Here is a 19,412-nt window from a genome sequence, read left to right as displayed (position 1 = left end):
TAGAATGAAATAGCAATATCACTTGCGCATAAATGCGTCCCTTGGAGTGGCCGGCGCTGGCCCATCGTGTAGAGGAGCCATAAAATTTGCTAATAAACGGCGCCAAGTTGTGAGCGACAAAATATAAAATATTGCTAATAAATGGCGCCAAGTAGTGAGCGAAAAAATATAAAATATTGCTAGTAAAATAAAACTGTTACATCTCCATAAAACGTATTAAAGCGCAAATAACTTAGTAACTACAACGTTAAAACATATTAACATCGTTGTAATACATTTTTACACAGATTAATCTTTAAACTGGTATTAACCGGAAATAAAGAGCATATTTATTATGAGTTAATCTAAATGTTAATCTTATTAAATATCCGGTAAAATCCGGTTACCATGGCCTATGCATTGGTGTCGCGTAAGAAGTTTGGCCACTTATTCTCAGATCTTGCAGAGCGCGGGCGAACCAAATTACGATAAAACTAGTGTAACTTTAACCTGCACAAAACTTGGAAATGTTTTCATAAACATATGGGTAATTTCATAGAAATTCCATATAGTACATTTAGGGTTTCTGAGAACTTTCTTTGTAAAAAATTCAGAAATTTGGAAACTCCGTCAGCACATCAGCAAAATAATATTGGGGTATTTGGGGATTTTGGGGTCACAAACGTTCGGAGAAGTGGCGTTTTTCCTGCGGTAAAAGGAAAATTAACTATTTGGGTAAATTTTACTTAGGCTTTAATCATAAGCTTTTTAGAAGTGGAAGCTTAGAATATGTCTATAAAGACCCAGCAAGAAAATTAAGTTTTTAAAGTTCATAAATTTTGTAATATCCACATAAAAGACGCATACTTACTTAAATCAGACTAAAAAGTTTTTGACCCATTGGCGGCGTATTGTATGTTTGAAGCAGACGTTTATATTTCAGTACTACTATTATTTTTGTATAGTAGTACAGTCAAAGTCAACTGTAAAAATATGGGTTAGGGTATCCCTTATTTTACGATTTTCAGAAATAAATAACGCATACCCCCTAAATCAGCTTCTTTTATCCCAAAAAACTCTGTAATAAAATTTCAGTTCATTCCTGTAACTGTAACGACTTTCATGAGATTTTCCCATACAATGTATGAAAATGACAATTTGTTGACTTTTTTTTTCATATTGATTTTGTATAATATTGCCATATTTATAAACTTTATTTAACAAAAAAAAATCTCGATGCAAACACAAAACCAATGAAAAATTATCAAATTAGTGTCTAGTAAAATTTCTCCATAGTAATTTGTATGGGAATTTCAGTTGTAAGTCGGCACGGGTTCTGATTACTGGAATATCCTGAAAAAAAATTCCAGGGTGTTTTGGAGTAGTATTGTTATATTAAGGGGGTATGCATGCGTTTGTAATTATAAAAATCGCACAATAAGCGACACCCTAATATGGGTGTAGTCAACTTATAAAAAAATATGTCCCATAGTTCTTAATTCGCTGACATTAGAGCTATGGGACATATTTTTGAGATGACTGTGCCTACTTAACTATTATTTTGGTATATTTTATTTATTCACCAGTTTGCTTTACCAAGGTACCTGGCTTTGCTTAGCCAATATGACAATTAGGCATGTGTCGTTCACGAGTGAGTGATTTAAATGAACTGTATCATTTGACTGAACTCACTCACTCTTCAACAGTGCAGATTCAACTCGCTCATTTCGCTTGAGATCTTGACTAGGCCCCCTGATGAGTCGTTCGCGTTCGCCTCAGCAGCATTCGGAATAACGCCGCGTTTGAAGCGCCGACAAAGAGGCCGCCGCCACGTGCGCCGGCGCCGCTTCGGTGAACCACTCGCTCGCTCCGGTTCCTCTATTCTGGAAACCTGCAGCTTACTCGGATATTGCGACATGTGAAGAGCTTAATTAATCTAAATTTCATCTTTATTTTATACTTGATTTCGTCTGCATGGAATGGTTATGATATTGATAAAAAACCGAACAAGTGCGAGTCGGACTCGCCCACCGAAGGTTCCGTACTTTTTAGTATTTGTTGTTATAGCGGCAACAGAAATACATCATCTGTGAAAATTTCAACTGCCTAAGCCATCACGGTTCATGAGATATAGCCTGGTGACAGACGGACGGACGGACGGACAGCGAAGTCTTAGTAATAGGGTCCCGTTTTTACCCTTTGGGTACGGAACCATAAAAACTATCCTATCTATATTCTTCCATTTGTAACATCGTCATCTTCCTCGCGTTATTCCGGCATTTTGCCACGGCCCATGGGAGCCCGGGGTCCGCTTGGCAACTAATCCCTAGAATTGGCGGAGAAACTAGTTTTTACGAAAGCGACTGCCATCTGACCTGCCAACCCAGAGGATAAACTAGGCCTTATTAGGATTAATCCGGTTTCCTCACGATGTTTTCCTTCACCGAAAAACGACTGGTAAAATATCAAATGATATTTTGTATATATGTTCCGAAACACTCATTGGTACGAGCCGGTGTTTGAACCCGCGACCTCCGGATTGAAAGTCGCACGCTCTTAACGCTAGGCCACCAGCGCTTTTTTTAAGGACTATGTCAACACCGTTATCATATAATAGGTTGCGTAGGCGGCGGTTGTGGTGCGGATAGGCCCAAACCGCGCCCGTGTCCCAGAGTTTTTCCATTGACGATGACAGCGATGGCGGGCATGATGAAATATTTCACGAGGCATGTGCCCTGCGGGGCGCCTCGGACCACCCGCCTGCCCGTCACTAGCATTGTTTACGTACTTGGTCTATTATGAAGCTGTCATAACGATTGTCCGAATCTTGAAGATACGGGGAATTGCGTATTATAATTACAATAGCGACCCGCCCCGGCTTTGCACGGGTTAACAAATAGCAGGTGCGGAAGGGTCATTAGCTCACTTGTGAAACTTTGGGTGAGATGGGAGGTTTTATCTTCGATCACACTTCTCTTCCCGAACAGACTCTGGTAATGGGTAAGGGCTAGCCAAGTTGACAATCGTTGACATACCGAAAACGCCAATCGAAACTTAAATAATTTTCGGAAATAGTCATGTGACCTTTCGTAGCATCTGTCATCTCGATATTACATTTTTTCTTTACGTTTGACGTTTGTCGATGTACGATTGTCAGATTGTCTAGGCCCCCAGTTATCTACCTTCAACTTATGAGTAATTTTTCATAGATAAATGCCACTATCGATTGGCGTCATATTACTTAGGTAAGTAAGTTACGACTCTATTGGAATAAAAGAGCAGCAGTAAGTACCTTTGGTAATGTAATAATAAGCCTATAAGCCTCCGTGCAACTGCAAAACTTGTTACACTCGAGAAAGCAATTGGTTAAGCCACATTAACGCAATTTGCACCCGTCCAAATGTCGCCGAATATTTTTTTGGGATTATACTAATCCAATCTCTTGTGAAAAAGTCGGCGTCTTTAAAGATGAGATGCACTGTCGGTGGTCAAAAACGTGCAGTAATAGCAAACTAGGAGAAAATGAGGCGTGTAGATCAAATTGTCACCAAGATTAAAGCACTGGTTTTGTAGATATAATAAAGGATAATTCACGCTAGACCGGGCCGGGGCGTCCGACATGTCATTTTCTATGACGGCTGATCGGTGATCACGTGGTTCTTTCCATAGAAAACGAATCGCCGGAAGCCGGCTCCGGCCCGATCTAGCGCGAGTCATCCTTAAATGTAAAGTCATTTGGGGTAAAGAAACATAACTATAGGTACCTAGTTTATTTTGCTCGGGGCTCGGGGGGCAGGAGAAACAGTATGCGGATTCCTTACAAGTGTTTAACTTGCCCCATCTAACCTTACATTTAAGTTGAAACTTGTTTGTATGAGCCATAAATTAAGAAATTTGATTATGTAGGTAAGGTATGTACTTATTTTTACCTGGATAAAAAGTTAGCCCGAACTAACTTCAAATCTAAAAATGCTCTGTTATTTGGTCCGCAGACGCTCTACGTACTTTACAAAATGTTAGAAGCTTCTATTTTATAACAAAACAAGAATATATATGAATACAATACATTAACAACTGGTAGTATAGTAAGGAGTTTTACATTGTTTGTTAGAGCTCCGCAAAAACTGTTGGCGGGGCTCTTAAGGGATCACTTCGGTCTTGCAAATCGGTTAAATGCGTTTTTCTCAAAGATCGTTTGATGTAGGTACCTAAAATTTGGAACAGTTATAGCAAGCACTATTTATCACCAACACCGCTTATTTAATTTATTTTGTGAAATTAAATAAGTTACTGATCAGAAGTTTACCGCATACGAAACATTGCGCCGTCACCGTGACTGTAAGCTAGCAATTTTGGATAAAATTACAATCATCGGTAAGCCCCGCAGAGTGCAGACCCGACTTACACTCGAGCAAACAAATAGTTTAGCGACGTTTAGTACAAATTGCACCCGGACAAATGTCCAAAACCATTGTGTTTTTGCCCGGATTACGCCAATCCAATCCCATGTGAAAGGACGCTACCTTTCGGTATACAGTTGCGTTCACTTTCCGCCTGGATGCCTTATTTAATCAACTCAAGAATTGAAAAATCTCATGCGCCTTTTTTGGGTTCAAGTATTCGCAAGTATGTACGTTTGTGCTTTAAACATTAAGTCTAATTTCGCGTGGCAAGTGTAAAAGAACTTATTCACCATACTTATATGACTTTATAATGCTGGAATGTGTTTTGTCGTAAAGCAAATCTTTAATTGTGCACGTAAGTGGCACTAGAAGACATTTTTCAAAAGGTTTTTTTGCTCGATTTTAATACGTAGTTTGATCTGACGGATGATTTGATTCGTAAACCAGTTTGTTTATTTTGTACTAGGTACCTATATCTATATTTGTAGCAATACAGACAGTAGACAGCAAAACTTGCTCTACAAACCACACCATATAGGTACATACCATAAAATCAGGTAACTTTAGTTCACAACTTATAACTATGGTCCAAATTCAAGTTCCAGTAAAATATGTAAGTATAGGTACTACGAGTAGGTAGGTAAGTATTTTAATTTTCAAATTATGTTGAGTATATAGGTATATAGGTAATATAGATAGGTAATATAAACTGGAAATATACTGCATTAAATAGGGAAACCTGGAAGTCCTTGGAGGAGGCCTTTACCCGATGAGGGGTTCTGGTCCGACTAACTATATCAGTGTAAATACCTGAATAAAATGTAAGATTTTTTTGACATACCTACCTAATCATAATTTTGACATAGAAACAATGCAATGTAATATTAAAAATAACTAGATAAGATTATATAATTGATGTAAGTACCCTTACATTTTTTCTCCAATGACTAGAAATAAAGGCTTTTTTTATTTTATTTTATTTATTTTATAGAAAGAGCATTGACTCACGCTAGACCGGGCCGTGTCCGGGCCGGAGCTTCCGGAGCTTACTTTTCTATGGCATGACAGGCGATCACATGACGCTTTCCATAGAAAACGATGCGCTGGAAGCTCCGGGTCGGACACCCCGGTCTAACGTGAATCATTCTTTAAGCCACCTCTTAAGCAACAACTTTGCCTCCTCGTAAAACAAATAACTATTGTTACTGTTACACATTTATTTCACGGTTGATGCTAAACTTGCTGAAGGTGAAGGCAGCTATATTACAGTAGGTACAAAGTTACTAATCAACCTTCGTAGGTAAGCAACAAAATAATGCGCTCACGGCCGGCACACCGCAAAAACCGACCGATTTTTTCCCTCCAATTTGTACCAAACTAGTTTCCAAATGACAAATTAATCTGTTGAAAGTTGTAGGCGGTATTTTTGGGATGTTTTCTGAAGCAACGAGGCGAGGCGGGCCGGGCAGACGTTATAGTCGTAGTGGCTTGGGACACGTCCACCATATAGTTTTTAGGGTTCCGTACCCAAAGGGTAAAACGGGACCCTATTACTAAGACTTCGCTGTCCGTCCGTCCGTCCGTCCGTCCGTCCGTCCGTCCGTCTGTCACCAGGCTGTATCTCACGAACCGTGATAGCTAGACAGTTGAAATTTTCACAGATGATGTATTTCTGTTGCCGCTATAACAACAAATACTAAAAACAGAATAAAATAAAGATTTAAATGGGGCTCCCATACAACAAACGTGATTTTTGACCAAAGTTAAGCAACGTCGGGAGTGGTCAGTACTTGGATGGGTGACCGTTTTTTTTTTGCTTTTTTTTTGTTTTTTTTTTTTTAAATGGTACGGAACCCTTCGTGCGCGAGTCCGACTCGCACTTGCCCGATTTTTAATACTACGCCGGTGACAAACAAGCATCTTATCTTATCTTATGGTTTTCGGGGGCCCTTGCGGATACACTTCGACCCATAGGGATCTTATGTGCAATTATCCCCTAGGAAAGATCCGTCAACTACTCAAGAGCTTTTCCCACCATCTCCATGTGCCGGATGATGGAGCTCATGGGTAGCATTTTAAAGTCCTTTGGTTCCAGATCCTGCTCCATTGTCCTTATTTTTTGTCTGGCGAGGGCGTGACATTCACACATTAGGTGTTTTACTGTCTCTTCCTCTTCGCCACACATACGACAATCGGTGTTGTTAGAGTGTTCCATTTTGGCCAGATTTCCTTTGACAAACAAGTATACGGTCTGAAGGTAAGGTCTCCATAGCCTATAGACGCCTGCAACTCCAGAGGTGTTACATTGCGCGTTCCCGAACCTAACACTCCGCACCCTCGTTGAGCACTGGCAACCTTATTCACCGACAGGAACACAACACTTGCAGGAAAGCTGGATACATGTGGGATACATATCAAGGAAGAGAGAGAGAGGAATCTACCTAAACGAACTTAACACGACTGTTGACCAGACCTCATCTTTATTTATTAGGTTTTATATTACGTGCTATATTTGTGTTTTATGTTGTGTGTTTTGCCATAAATTTGTGTTTTGTACAATAAAGAGTTTATACATACATACATACGTACCAATGCCTCAATTGCCTCCTACATCACAAAAATCATTGGTTTTTATTTTATTTCAACTGCTCCACTGTGTATTTACCTTTACAATAAGTATAAAATTCGAGCAATTATATCCAATTTGTACCGAATTCGGTACGGCAAGTGTCCCCTTGTAAAGTTTGAGCGCCCGCAGCGAACGTTCAGTGCCCAAATGTCTGAAAACTTTAAAATAACACTGAAAATAAAATGTATTAGGCAAAATATTAAAAGATCGGTAACTATCGTGCCATTTGCGGTAAATTTCAGGTATTATAATTAACAATAATCGTAAGCCTTTTAGATAATACATATACCAGCATATACCTATGTGGATAATTGAACTAAGTAGGTACATAATTATTACAGTAGATAAAGTACCTAGGTAAAAACAGTTCGCACCTTAAATTTGCCGCTCTTTTCTACTGACGGAAATTCCTTGACAGGGTAAGTGTTTACTGCGGAACCCTAAAAAATGTATATTTGATTAAACAATGCAACATTAAAAAAACGGTCAGACATTCAAATAAAGAACACAGCGAGCGCGTCGGCGCCAACGTTCGTACGTTCCTTTTTCAAAACGTTCCAATTTGCTCAATCGCCGAACGAGGATTGACGGTTGTCGTGTGTTGATGCTTTGCTAATTAATTAAAAAGTTTGTGGAAAGGGTTTTATAAAGGAGTTTGTAACGACAGCTGTCAATTCTACCCATCAACAATATACATTAAAAATTCATCGCTTCGGGCAAAACTCGAACTTGTGTGAACACTGGTCCAATCCGAAGCTTAGGTACTAGAACGTGCGAATTTCTCCTCTTTGTTTATACGCCGAGGCGTAAGTTCGAGTCTTGCCCAAAGTAGTAAGTTTTTCTTTTTTTCCCTATTTAAAAAAATGTAGTTTCGCTTGCAGACGATATATATATGTATAAAAAAATTGTTTAAGTAGGTACTTAGAATAAGCGACTTAAATGCGTAGCAGGAACATTTCACGAGAATGTCGCTTACGTAACGCTTTCGCCTTGTATGACAGACACCTCAATAACCTCAATCAAATCCGTGAAGCTCTAGAATAAACTGCCAATTTGTTAGCCTAGTCATGTAATACAAAAAAAAATACCACACCCAATATTGCTTTCTCAGCACTTCGGAGGTACTAAGAGGAAACAAATTAAATTATTTTAATGAAAATATTCCAACCTTCCAGCCAGCCTTGGGCACTGGAGTTCTTAATCACTTTTCATTTCGTATGATACATATTTCAGTTTTATCTGCTGAGATTTTCTCGAGGGGCTACAGTATGGTGTTTTTCAAAAAAGAAGTGTAACGTGGATGTAACACCTCTGCAATTGCAGGCGTCTATAGGCTACGGTGACTGCTTACCATCAGGCGGACGTGGTATTAAAAAAAAGGAAGTTTAAAAGAATAGCGTTACTTAAGCGACATTCTCGTGGAATGCCAGCAACTTGATCGTATTTTTTTGCACAATGCTTGATCTAGCACTTACCTCTGAACAGTAAACTGGTGAATGGCTAATCTGTTAAGTTGGTGCCGTTAGTCGGAATGGTTATCTCGCCTCATTCCCCCACACCCACCACCCATCGCAACTAGGCTAGCATGAAACCAGGGGCCTAGCCAATATTTTTTTATGATATAGGGAGGCAAACGACCATACAAAGCACGTGATGGTAAGCGAGTAGCGATTATACCGTCGCCCATGGATACCCGCCACACCACAGGGGTTGTTAGTGCGTTGCCAGCCTTTAAGATGGGAGTACGCTCTTTTCCTCACTTGTTTTATGTGTTTGAGCATCGATGAAATGATTGCGTGGAACTTATACATCCTTTCTTTGGTTTGCGTTTGTTTGTTTTCATCACAGACAAGACATCCTCCAGACTGAGCATAGTAGCTGTACCCCCTCTGCCACGCAGCATACGGTAGTTTTACTCCATTTTCGAGTCGAAAGTGTCTTTGTGTGACGTCCGTGTCTTTGAACGGACCAATCACGGCACGGGACCTCGCTCACCTCGTCCCCCGCACCCCCGTATTTTTGGCAGCATCGGTTTAATGAAATAATCGCTCTAAACTCCGTCTAGAGGATTCCTAGTCTATGGTTTTCATGTAACATGAAAATGTGTTGAGAACCTATATTTTGTCTATATAGTAGTATACCCTATAATGGACACGGAACCAGTAATGGGACAAAAAAACACAATTCCTCTAAAATAAGTATATAAAAGTAGTTTATAAACACTGGATATATTTTTATCATAAATAAGAGTCCTAGAGCTGATTATGTTTGAATTTTTATTAAATTCGGTTATTTTTTAAGAAATCTGCGTCAACCCAAAAGTTGTCGTGCCACTGAAAAAAAATATCACTAAAAATTCTTAACAACTTCGCTAAGAGAGGTGAGTTAATTTATTAAATTTTAATTAATTAATACTTGATGAAAACTAGAATGTGTTTTGTTAATTGCATTTACCATGAGATAAGGTATACAACACACTATGTTGTGACTCCACAGATGTAAAAAAATTGTGGTATTTGGCCCAATCCCATTATAGGAGCTGTAAAACTGCGTACCTCCTATGATGGGACAATTGACATAATGATGCTTGCCATGCCATAATTTCATGTTTTAAACAATACAGAAGTAAAATATACTTAGTTACGAAATATGTCAACCTGGAGGTATTCTCGGACTTAGGATAAATTAATATCGTTTTTCCAAACTTTTATTTAACTTGCCTTGTTAGTTAGTGTGGGTCAAATCTTGGTAGCTGAATTTGACCCACTTTTCCATTTCCGATTCAGTTGAAATTTTGTGTAAGTACGTAATTAAGTATGCAAATCGGATGATAATGCAATATTATGATAACATGGACTTGATCTGATGATGGAGACAGGAGGTGGTTATGGAAACTTTACCTCAATAAACCCTAACTAATTGTGTTTGGGTATATTAGAATTGTCTCGATGAATCTAATACAATAATAATTGGCTGTGGAAAGAAAAATACATTCAGCGATAAAAGCTTATACCAAAAATTGATTTTTTTGCCATAACTTATTCCCCATTTCTATATTTTATACTGATAGAGCAATGTCCATTATAGGGGGCCCATTACTGGATCCACGTCCATTACCGGGGGCCCATTACTGGAGCTTTGGTGTCCATGACTGGAGAAAAAAAGCATAGTTTTTATTTGTTAATTATGTGGAAACTCATTGCAGTATCTTTGATACAACACGCCTAAAACATGAAAGGCGGATAGGACTTTCATCTTTTAACACGCTAAGCGGAGGACCATTTACATGTACAAGGGAAATATCATAAATACTCCAAATTTCCTCTTAAATGTCCCATGACTGGTGCTGTTACTATAAATACCTTTAATTGTATGGCCCAGTGGTCTAAAATGTTGATGTAAATACGAGTATATGCAATATTTTTTTACATTACTTGCATGTAAAACTCGAACTTTGGAACACAGGAACACCGGAGACAGCTGTGTACGGATTGCGCATACATTGGCACGCGTAGTCGGTTAAGCCACAGAAGAAATAATAGTACTACCGTACAGAAAGGACACTTCCTACAAACCCGAAGTTTGACAGTGGTTCAGGGTCGAATCATGCTATCCCTTTCTAATATAAGGCACTATCCCATTCGGCTATTTAGGGTTGTCAAAAATCAAGTGATTATCTTATCTGTCATCGTGCACTCAAAAGGAGGTCAAGTGGTGCCAACCCTAATACTCGTAATTGCTCGGAGCAATGCTGAGCCGAGCGGAGCCGAGTTCGACCGAATTCAGGAGTGTCTCCCCACTGGTTACGCGTGTCCTGGAATACCATGTCCGTACTTGCAGCTACGCGTACATGTACTACATGTACGCGCAATCCGTACACAGCTTTAAACAAATGCGTAGCAGGAGCATTTCACGAGAATGTCGCTTACGTAATGCTTGCGCCTTGTATGACAGATACCTGAATCAAAACCGTAAAGCTCTAGAATATATATACTGCCAATTTGTCAAGCGTCTTAACACATGTAAATACCTATAAGATTAATTTATAAGGTTCGATAAAAATAATACAGTATAATGAGTAACATAAAAAGATTAAAAACTAAATTTAAAAACTAAAAATTAAAAACTACCCAATTTGTTAGTCAAGTCATGAAATATATTATTATATAAGTCATAAATTACCAGACCCAATATTGCTTTCTCAGCACTTCGAAAGTAAGTAAGTAGGTACCTACTAAGAAAACATAAATCAATGAAATTATCCCAACCTTCCAGCTTTGGGCACTGGAGGTCTTGGTCTACCTATAAATATATTTTCAAAAATTCAAAAATTCAAAACATATTTATTTCATAGTTTGGATGTTACATAGGTGAAGTACAGTGATCCCCACACTAGGCTTAGCCTGTGACGTGGGGATCTAAGCCAAATACGATTTATTATTAAATCTAGGTACATTAAAATAAAAAACTAAGACTTTTTATTAAATGACTGTGAAGTGAAAGTGTTTATGTGAGTATGTATGTATGTACGTATTACCTACGACAAACAGAAGAGAAGAAGAGTAGCCGTGCATGTTATTCATCTTTTGGGATCTGACGCAAAATAATGTTGAAGTCTATAACTAACTATAGTCATTTCAAAATGTCCTCTGACTCATCATAACTCCAAGAAAATAGTAGGGGTTTGATTTGTCTATAAATACCTTTTATTTTTGCTTATAAACCGTTATAGCTGGCGCTAAACCCTCTAAAATAAACCAGCAGCCAATGACTAATCTGTAAGTCGGAATTGTTATCTCGCCTCACCTCCAGTTCGCAGCTTGTCCCCCCTACACCCACCACCCATGTTAACCTAGCACGAGACCAGGCAATGGCTAGTACTTACATTATCAATATTAAGTACCAGGGAGACCGAGCTTTGCTCGGAAAACTTATAAAAACTCAACTCAGGTTTGATGATCCGGTCCGGAAATACCGCAGCCACCGCAGGCGACAGTTCATTCCACAGTTTAGCTCCAAAATCATGCGGTCCAAATTCCAGCGGTCATGCTACTCGTAGTACAACCAATAGTACAACAGACCTTATGAACCCACCACAGCTGTTTACCGAATAACCCTAGAACGGTGTTGTTTTTACTACTACCTACTTTTGGTTTGTTTCTGTTTCGCCAAATAACAGTTCTTTATAAGTACCTATAGCTTTATTTGGCCTGGTTTGAAAACTTGATCATTTTACGAGAATGTTAATATAATACCGGGTGTGGCCTGTAACACGAGAAAATAATTAAAACATAGATTGTACTCCTCAAACGGTGACACTTTTGTTCAACAACTTTTAAAAATTATGAAGTATTTAGACTCCCTATTTTTCATACAAAATAAATATTATCTTCAATGGACGCCATCGCCACGCCATTATCATTGTGATTGACGTTGCTTGTCACGCCTTAAACATAACAAAATTCCCAATACAATGCGTCTTAGAATAAACTTTAAAGTGTATTAAATATCAAACCACAAGTTATTTTTAAAAGTCGCTGAACAAATGTTGGTCGAGGAGTACATCCTACGGTTTAATTTTATGCTCATATTACAGGCCACACCCGGTATAGTCGAATACTTGAAAATTTGGCAATGCGCAGAAACTTTCATGTGATACAAATGCAAAGTTTTTATGTTTACGAATTTTACGATGTTAATTTTACAATTGTTTTTGCGTTCTTCTGAGAAACTCAGTGTAGTTACGAGTACGGTAGGTACGTGACTAGAGTTCGAACCCATGATATCGAACTTCTGTGGACAATACAATAAAAATTAACGACTCTGGTACATAGATATCCCGTTTTTCTTATTTGAGTCTCAAGTACTGAAAAATGTATCCCGCCTGTAAAGGCGCCGCGTAAAAATTAGCTTTGAATTCCTTTAACTTTGCGATGTCTACGGGAAAGATGCGAACGTGTTCGCTATAAAATGTGTATGACCCGTCCGTATTATTAAGTCGTACATCTTTATCAATCAGTTACTACGGTCACAAGTCACAATACCCTAGTTTTTCATAGCTTTTCAATTATAATACTTAACTATTGTGGAGATGTTGAATCAGACCAATCTGAGAGAAAGCCTGTTTTTTTTTTACCTACCTAATAAACGTATATACCGAAAAAACGTGTAAAAGTGACTCTTAACTGTACGGACGGCACGGTAAAAAGGAAGTGAAAGGTAAATTCAAATTGAAGAAGTGCAAATTAAGCACTATGAAAAGGAAACCATATTCCAAGTTCCTTTGTTCCCTAAATTGACCAAACAATCCAACAGAGTGTCCATATTCATAACAAAAGGTCGTATCTGACTGACGGTCAGTCTGGAGATGAGACTTTCTGAAAGTGAAGGGTCAGAAAGGCCGGGAAAGTTGGGAACAAAATATTAACCGCGGAAAAGGGTAATTAAGAGACCGGCCAACTAACAGCTTAACTGTTTCAGATAACTTAACTGAGGGTGCTTCCAACTTCCTTACATCGCAGCACAGGCGTCGGACGCAGTATTTAGAAATTCCAAAATTTTAAATATATTTATTTCAAAATATCATCGAAAAAAAAAAAACTTATATGGATGTAATTGTGACATCATTTAGATGTTCGTGGAAATTGGCCTGTAAAACGGCTGAGATTTTTATTTCAAGAAATTAATATTCCATGAGAGGCAGTACAGTGATCACCACACTATAGGCTGTATCTTTAGGTATTTAAAGAAAAGTAAACATACAATTTGTACATTTTCGGGTAGTTATAACATTTATTGGTTAAGCAACCAAATACAAAACCGCCTGGATCAGTCACTGAACGACTTGACTTCAACCTACATTGTTTAATCATGTAATGTTTTCATCTACCCTCAACTGGCTTAAGGAGCCATTTGAGGGTAGATTTTGTTTACTTTTATTTAAATACCTAAAGATACAGAGTATAGGCTCAGCCTGTAACGTGGGGATCTTAGCGAAATACAGAGTACCGATATGTTGCGGCTATTATTTTAACAGACACATTATATGATTGTTCCTTTTGAATAAACAAGAGCTTGTTACCGAGGTGACGTTTCGCGCCATTAACAACAACATGAAAATTCTCATATCTTACTTAGTCTGCTGACTTGTTTTTCAGTTCACAACGTATTCTAGCTACTTTTGCTAGGTAGGTGCTTGTACGCTATAAAACCACATGATTTGGTCATTTGTCCAATCAGGTATTACATTTTGTATCCATGGAGTTTCAGGTGTACCTAGTGAACAATCCTTTGCCATCGTAATTTCTCGGAAATGTTCGTATTTGTCATGCTACTTCAGTCAACTTCAGTACTTTTTGTACAAAAGTGAAATAGCATAACACGTTCGTGCGTTTCCGTGAAAACATGATGATAAAGGATTATGCACTATATCTTTACATCGCTGTTTAGACGACGGTCTCGTATTTTTTGTTTTTTTTTCTGTTTTATGATCCGAATGAATAGATTAAGGTATCCAGTTCTAGAGCTTATTGACAGGTCACCATCAGTAGCTGCCCTAACTCTGTAACAATGTAATCATATTATGCGTCTGTGTAACACTACGGCTTTTAATATTTATATTGTGTCTCGGGCTACTAAGGGGAAAGAAAATCGTCCGAGGGTTGCTTAGTACAATTCCGTTTTGCCACTTTTGGGGTTGAAGTTGAGATATGATTTACCTACCTAATGCAGATTAAAGGATCAGCCTCACCACCAGAGACATAAAGTCAGTTTAACATTTGTTTTCATATATCTATATTTTCTATCACGCTTGCAGACTTCTGGCGATTTAGAAACCTATTTGGAGTACCTAAGTAATAAGGTATTATCTAATAGCTTAGCCTAGCGGTAAGAACTTGTGCCTTTCAATCCGGAGGTCGCAGGTTCAAACCCCGGCTCGACGATATCCTTGACGATAGTTAGACTCTCTAAGAATATACCATGTATTGTTATAGCAAAAGTGCATTATGTCCCTCAATCGTTATATCGACTAAAAATATATCAAAAGTTGTTATATGGACCGTTACGCACCCGATTTGACGTAGGCACTAGCTTTTACGAAAGCGACTGCCATCTGACCTTGGTTTTCTGACATTGGTACCAATGAGTTTTTCGGAACTTATGTACGAAATATCATTTGATATTTACCAGTCGCTTTTCGGTGAAGGGAAACATCGTGAGGAAACCGGACTAATCCCAATAAGACCTAGTTTCCCCTCTGGGTTGGAAGGTCAGATGGCAGTCGCTTTCATAAAAACTGGTGCCTACGTCAATTCTTGGGTTTAGTTGTCAAGCGGACCCCAGGCTCACATGAGCCGTGGCAAAATGCCGGGATAACGCGAGGAAGAAGAAGAATAAGGTATTATCTAACGTCACAATACTCATATCATAAGTGTGTTTTAACTAACATGTTTGCTGTCTGTGTCTCTCTCTAATGTATTAGGGTAATTTTCAAAACTGCAGGTGGTGTAGGTAGGTATATTTATTTTATGGACTAATGATAACTTTCAGTGATGTATGTCAAATAAGGTGTCAGTTATATGGATCGTTTTTCAAAGTCAAAAATGTGCCGAGAGCTTCGTCTATATGTCGGCGGCAGATCGTAAAATCATGCCGATCTTAAAGTTCCTGTGTGTCCTCTTTAAGGGGCCCACTGATTAACAGTCCGCCGGACGGTATCGGCCTGTCAGTTAGAACAAAATTTTGACAGTTCCGAACAACTGACAGGCCATTTACCGTCCAGCGGACTGTTAATCAGTGGGACCCTTTAACATTACACAAGACGGTAGTCACATTAAACCTTAGATAGGTTCATTAGGTAGCTTCAGATGTTCGAAGGGCAAAGAGCGCCGCTACGCGGTCGACTCGGGGAACGAGACGATTTTCACGTTTCACGATATGCCTAGGAATTTCATGATCTGCCTGATTTTATGATCGGCCGCCTACATATAGGTATATTGTCGCTGTGGGTTTAACAACGATCCATATACCCTACACGTACGTACGTGCACACTCATGTCAAAATGAAAGAGGCCGGCTAGTGACGTCACAGCTCTCAGAGCGGGTAAATCGCTCGGAAAATGGCCGGGGGATGGAGGTGTAATAGCACCCCTAAACGTTGCGGAGCGAGGTCAGAAATTAGAGACGCCACAAGTATTCAGTACTGATACAAGATTTTAAGAATACCCTTATAGTATTTAGGTATTTAAATAAAAGTAAACAAACAATTTGTACATTTTCGGGTAGTTATAACATTATTGTTAACCGACCAAATACAAAACCGCCTGGATCAGTCACTGAACGACCTGACTTTAAACTACATTATTTGATCATGTAATGTTTTCATCTACCCTCAACTGGCTTAACGAGCCATTTGAGGGTAGATTTTGTTTACTTTTATTTAAATACCTAAAGATACAGAGTATAGGTTAAACTGTCGAGATATTGGCTCTTATCTTATCTTATACCTTTAAACAAGCAATTCTTGTACCTACTTACCTATATTTATATTTCTATTTATTTATACCGGGTGTGGCCTGTAATATGAGCAAAAAATTAAACAAAAAATTGCCTAGTCCAGAGCACACAGTCGCTGGGGCCGAAATCGGTCAGGAAAAAAAAGCATCACTGACCAACATTTGTTCAGCGACTTTTAAAAATAACTTGTGGTTTGATTTTTAATACACTTTAAAGTTTATTCTAAGACGCAATGTATTGCGAATTTTGTCATGTTTAAGGCGTGACAAGCAACGTCAATCACAATGATATGGCGTGGCGATGGCGTCCATTGAAGATAATATTTATTTTGTATGAAAAATATTGAGTCTGAATACTTCATAATTTTTAAAAGTTGTTGAACAAAAGTGTCACCGTTTGAGGAGTACGATCTATGTTTTAATTATTTGCTCGTGTTACAGGCCACACCGTGTATAAGTATTTGGGGCTTCTCGGAATAGACTCTAACGATTTAGATAATATTTTCTATATGGGCCTTTGGGGGCGAAAAATCGATCTAGGTCTTATCCCTGGGAAAACGCGCATTTATGAGTCTTTATATGTTTTCGGAGTAAAGCTCGGTCTCCCAGATAACGTAGTTAATGACTTTTCAAATGTGTAAATTTGTCTGTATGTTACCAATTTACGGCTATTTATTTGAATTTTGGTATGTACACGTACAGTCAGCAGCAGAAGTTGCTAAGCGGGCGAGGTGTTCTAAATTACCTTGACACGCTCTTATTCTCTTAACAATAAAGTCGCGTTAACATCATTTTGAACACCTCGCCCGCTTAGCAACTTCTGCTGCTCACTGTAGAAATTTTAAGCGCGGCTGAAAATATACTTCATTATACTGATATCGACCGGGATATGAACCGTGATTACTTTTTGTATTGTTTTGTATTGTTGTTTTTGTATATAAGTCTACTATTGTTGTTTTTGTATAGAAACTAACCGTGAATCATTCAAAACTGTTATGCTTCATTAGTTTTGAAGATTCATTCCTTGGAAAAGCGTTCTATGCGGCCGGATGTGCGGGCGTTCATTTTCATGTTATTGACAACAACACAACCACAACAACAACAAACACAAACACAACACAACAACAACAAGATTAACAAGATTTTATAGATCCTAGTTTAGTCCGAGAAAGAGCTAGTTTGTCCCATGGATTGAAGGATTTCTTATGTAGGTATACCCATTTAAATTTGTGAGTCGTTTCATCACTATAGTTAGTTTTTTTTAGCATTAGAAAAATATTACGCGATCTTGACGTGTATTTTAATTGAAAAACGCTTTTTAAAAATCAGTAACTGTTACTTATGAAAACAAAAGAATGTAAATCATCGTATATGATTCATAAATGACTTATTTTTCAAAAGTGATTTTCAATAAAAAGACACGTCAAGATTATTTACTTTACCTTTTACCTAATGCTTAAAAAAACGAACTACCTATAGGCTAGAAACCCCTAAGTCTCCTAAGTAGGTATATACCTAATAAACAAATAACGAACAGGTTAGGAAATTACTTGAGACTTGGCATCAACATTTACGTAACATATATTTATGGTATTAGTTTTCGTTGCTAAACATTATTATACAAAGAAGATTAAAATAGGGCCAGAGAAGTTTATTAGTTATGTAATTAAAACTGTGACGTAAGAGGAAATTTACCTCTCTGTATATTGACATTATGGAAAATATTTACGGCGTTTGTAAAAATTAGGTGCGAAAAACAGATTTTATATAAATTTTTAAATGCTCCTAACTCTTATAATAATTAAAAAATAAAATATAAATCGAACTCAGAGGCATATCTGTGGTTGATATGCAATAAATTGTGTCAAAATTTAATAATGTTATAAACCGAAATGAATGTCATATACATACCTATTAAAATATTTTCATAGAAATTTAATTTGTTCTTGAATAACTTGTTCTTAGAGTAGGGTTGCCATAAGTGTGGGGACTCAGACCGGGACATTTAAAGAAAACCGGCCAAGTGCGAGTCGGACTCGCGTCGCGTTTCAAGGGTTCCGTACATTACACAATTTGTAACAATGTATTTTTTCATGTGAAACGTGAGTGAAATGTCTATAATTAAGTCCGACTCACGCTTGACTGCACATTTCTAATAGGTTTTCCTGTCATAGATAGGTAAAGAACTATTTTGTTTTTTTTTGTTTTTTTTTTTCAAAATTTTAGCACAGTAGTTTCGGAGATAAATTTTCCATGTGTTTAAATGATTATTCATTGACCAGTCAAGCTACCATGTAAACTCAGGGGATTCAGGGCAGAGATGGGCAAAATGTAATCGACTAACGATTAACGATTAAGACTAAAATAATTAATTGCGACTGACGATTGAAAACGACGACTGATCAATCGTAGTTGTATAGAGTGCAACTAATTTAGTTGCAACTAAATTAGTTGCCGATTGATTACGGACAACTAATTTTTGTAATCGACTAATTAGTTAGACTATTTTTTCCGCGACTAATGTTAGAAGCAAATTAAATGGAAAACCTCGGTATGGCTATGTTGACAGCCAGCAGATTAGGACATCTTAACGCATGTATAAAAATGAAATAGTACATGTGTTACTTGCTATATTTTGACCATTTTTATGAAGTGTAAAATGTCTCTTATCTGAGGGTAAATAAAAATTGGGTACTTTATGCATTGACACTTAAAACACAATTTTATAAATAAAACTTTGTATTTTGTTGTTAATCAATGTCAATCGTAAAAATAATACTTAAAATTGCCCATAATATTACATTGTCATTCAAGCATTTCAAATTAAACGTGCATACATAATTTTAGCTCAATCGGTTGAAGGTATCCGCTTCGAAAAAAGCTGCA

At 37.8% G+C, this 19,412-nt stretch overlaps 1 protein-coding gene across 1 annotated transcript in view; it reads left to right on the top strand.

Moving 5' to 3' along the window:
- Positions 1 to 12,737: 12,737 nt before the first annotated feature.
- LOC134800248 (uncharacterized oxidoreductase TM_0325-like) overlaps positions 12,738 to 19,412 on the top strand; it is a 220,776-nt gene continuing 214,101 nt past the window's right edge. Inside the window, exon 1 of the mRNA XM_063772755.1 lies at positions 12,738 to 12,746. The gene's annotated coding sequence lies outside the window, so the exon portion shown is untranslated. The remainder of the gene's footprint in view (positions 12,747 to 19,412) is intronic.

Source organism: Cydia splendana, chromosome 19 (genome assembly GCF_910591565.1).
Source record: "Cydia splendana chromosome 19, ilCydSple1.2, whole genome shotgun sequence".
NCBI classification, from domain to species: domain Eukaryota; kingdom Metazoa; phylum Arthropoda; class Insecta; order Lepidoptera; family Tortricidae; genus Cydia; species Cydia splendana.
Note: the sequence above shows the minus strand (reverse complement) of the source record. Positions and strands in the feature narration are given on the sequence as shown.